A 4,107-nucleotide genomic window follows, 5' to 3' on the forward strand; every position below is an offset into this window, starting at 1 on the left:
ACCGTATCTTTCTATTAAGTTATATAATTGTTTCGGCTACACGGCCGTTTTTGTGGCCGTCTGTAGCGTCCTCAAACTTACAGAAAACCCCGGTCTTCGGTTTTTATTAATATGTATATATATATATATATATATATATATATATATATATATATACACACACTTATCTCTCTCGCTCTGTCCCTATATGTATATATATATATATATATATATATATATATATATATATATATATATATATATATATATATATGTATGTATGTATGTATGTATATATAGTGTAGAATAAAAATATACAAAAAAGTTTAAACAAACTTATATATATATATATATATGTGTGTGAAAACACACACACACATTTATATATATATATGTATGAACACACACAGACACACAGACACATATATATATATATATATATATATATATATATATATATATATATATATATATATATACTAGCAGTCCGCCCGGCGTTGCCTGTTTGTAAGATACGCTTAAATTTGCTATTATAATCCATGCAAATTACCCATTTATCGTTATACAGCCGATTCTCTATCGATTCGTACAAAAGATTTGGTAGCAATATCAAAATAAAAAATAACATAACTGGAATGCCAAGTTCTAGGATCGATACCGAAATATACAACTCCCCAGCCTAATCCCTAACCTCTCCTCAATGACCATGCACATATAAATAGTTTAAAAAAAATAACATTGTTTCACATATGATAGTAGATGTGGTGCATATGAACATGTTTAATCGACAATTCCTGCCAGCGTCAAATTTTTCGTTTTCAATTTTAACCTCTTAGTGAAAGTTTTTGTCGGTTAAAACCTTAATTAAATGTGTCTAAATGTACACATACCCTAGATATCAATTTTATACACTCTAGACGAAATATTCAGAGATGAGATTGGTAGAGACTTTACCAGATACACCAATAATGTCACTTACACACACACACGTCCCCCACACATACACGCCCCCATATATATATATATATATATATATATATATATATATATATATATATATATATATATTATTTACTATAATAATTATTAAATACCTAGTATTTTGTCCTTTCAGGAATCATCAGTGCCGGGTGCCAGGATTAGCACCGGTCGATAGATTCGAACCCGGCAACAGAAGCAATTTCTGGCTTCATTAGCAAGGACTCAATCCATTTGCCCACCCTTAACCATGAGAAATACTTTTGAAATTTAAAGATTTATTTTTTACATGTTTTTCAAGGTCTGTCAGAGTGATCTAATCATTATACGATGATCTGCGTATAAGAGCTATATTTTCCGATTTTTTATTTCAACTGAAAGTTCTCAATTATGGAAACGAGTTCCTTGAAGGGCTTGCTATTGAGTAATCTTAAATGGGCTTGGCATAAAGTATATTAAGAATGATAAGAATTTAAGAATACTTACGGGGGTGCACTGTCTTCGGAAAAATAACTAAAAGGCAGTCAACTAGCTTTTATGCAATGTTCACGACTCATGTTCTATCAAGCACTCATTGTTTAATGTATTCATCCGAATTCGGTATTTAATAGTTTTTAATTCCATACGTTTCCGCGGCAATTGTTTGGTGGCCCTGAGTTAAAGGCTTAGCAAATAGAGCAATAGGTGGCTTCGTGCCGGCGACCGAATCTCGTGGTTAGCAAGAATCCTCAGATCCCTACACTGATGATTGGGAAAGCATAAAACTCTAGTGTCTATAGGCGTATATATATCTATATATATATATATGTGTGTGTGTGTGTGTGTGTGTGTGTGTGTGTGTGTGTGTGTGTGTGTGTGTGTGTGCCGAGATAGTCTGATAACGTTTTTCGGTGTGGCCACTGCGGGTAACTATACCTGTTACTCGTTCATTGATTTGCAATTAATTTTCGGATGCCCAGAATACTATCTCAAGCATTACTCGAGCCTGAACAACGTGAACTAAAGATTTTTACCTGACACAATCGACATTTGAAAATTTCTTTGCAAGAAACACTTAATTACATGTGACCTTAAGATTACACAAGTTTTATTGCAGCACGCTATAATGGCTCGCTTAAAACAGATGCTATCAATTAAGTAAGGCATTGCAGTCGACCGAGGTAGAATTCCGATTCATATATTCCCAACTTGTTGGGGCACTTGTCTTTACCGCACTACAGATTATAATCTGGAAAAATTACACTCATTCTTTCAACACGTACACACACACACATATACATATTTTTTTCACCAGAAATTATGTCTATGTAATTTCCGTTGGTCTTGTTGCAGTTCTCTTTCTTTTTTTTTCTTTTTTTTTTCCGCGAGTATTTTTAATTTGATTCACAAGATCATCATCAGATGAGGTTCATCCTGGTATGTTTACAACTTCGCATTTTACGGCATTCATTTTCTAGACTATCTTTTTCTTCATCATTGCTGTTGTTTCCCTGCGTTTCGACCAACTCAACCGCTGCCTTACTTGAAGTGATTAACCGCGACCAGATAGGACTGCAGTGTCTTGTAACTTTTCCCCGGTAATTACTGTTTTCCATAGTTGTTTTCCAACCATGTTTTCACCAACTATCCTCTATTCTGTTTGGGTAGACCCGTGGTGCAGTCGATAGAGGCGTTAAGTCTCTACGGCTCCAGTTGAGCATTGTCTAAAGATAGTGGTTTCCATCTTAACCAAGCAGGCCAGACGTCGCCATATTCTTTTCGTTTTTCGACAAAACAGGATCATAAGATTAATCTTTGAAATAAAAAAGCTTACGAACTATTTACAAACATAAAAAGTTATGCAGCTTGATAGACAATTTCATTCTATTCCTTTGTTCCGTATCAGTTTTTGTTTGTTTATTTTTACGATTTGTACAATGGTAAATATGCTGAAACTTTACAACGATTTAAAATGAATTAAATATATTTTGTGTAGTGCAAAATGATATACAGAAAAATACAAATACAAATAATAATGATGTTTATTAATTAATTTATAATTCTTTTGGAGATTTTTTAGTAATTTGTATAATTTATTTTATTTAATTATTTATTAATTATTATATCATCTTCTAGTTGTTTGTTTTCACGACGTTTCGACGAATTATTCCTCTGGCCTTCGTCAGGTGGTTTACCTTGATTGCCTTTCGGGACCTGTGATGCAGTTGATAGAGATGCAGAATATCTACGATTCCAGGTAAGCATTATCTGAAGATAAGGCTTTCAATCCCACCTAAAGCCGGTCAGAAAATCAGTTGACCACACCGTGGTGATACGACAAGAACTATGAAAGCCAGTAATTACTGTGAATGTGTGCACCGGCTGTACAGTCAGTACTAACTCTATTCGGGGTTTAACCGGCTTCCTCCGAAGGAGGAAGTTTCATGGGAGTATGAAATTCACAAGCAGCCCCCAGTCGCATTTATATCCCCGTTAGGGGAAAGGACGACATTAGGTTTTTGCAACTTTTTGCAGGGAGGTGTCGACGTCCTCCTACATACAGCACCTGGACTTCCCAAATTGGTCACCCATTTTAGTAATGACCAGGCTCGACGTTGCTTAACTTCGGTGATCTGACGGGAACCGGTGCGTCAACGTGATTATGCCGTGGATGCAGTTGGGAGATTCGACATTCCTGTTCCGTCACGGTTAACCACCTGACGAAGGCCAGAGGAGTAATTGGCCGAAACATCTTGAGAACAACAACTACAAAGTGAGGATAATAATTCACATATAATTAAATAAAATAAATAAAGATTATTATTATATTAAATAAATAACAGTAAACATTAAATAATAATGATGATAATAAAATGCAATGTGGCCGTTAAAATTGAACCGTGTTATTACATTTGAACCACTCGGACCCACACATCGTCTGGTACCGTTATAAAGTAACAAAAAAAAATAAAGGAAATAAATAAATATTTGTAAGTGCAAATGAAAATGCATATATGTCTGTTTCTTTCAAGATAATGTATTTCATTATCTTTCAAAAGGTTCTTCGAACATCAGTGTTTTACAACGCTTTGCCATACAGCATGTGTTTTTTTAAAGTCTCTCTCCATGCCACTTCACGCGGTATTTGCCAGCGCTTTCACGCCCTCGACT

The 4,107-nt window shown here is 34.7% G+C and overlaps 1 pseudogene; it reads right to left on the bottom strand.

Moving 5' to 3' along the window:
* Nucleotides 1-3,490: 3,490 nt before the first annotated feature.
* Nucleotides 3,491-3,609, bottom strand: LOC145260135 (5S ribosomal RNA; annotated as a pseudogene).
* Between the last annotated feature and the right edge of the window lie 498 nt (nucleotides 3,610-4,107).

The sequence above is a fragment of the Euprymna scolopes genome, chromosome 35 (assembly GCF_053919585.1).
Source record: "Euprymna scolopes isolate OS-2025 chromosome 35, ASM5391958v1, whole genome shotgun sequence".
NCBI lineage: Eukaryota > Metazoa > Mollusca > Cephalopoda > Sepiida > Sepiolidae > Euprymna > Euprymna scolopes.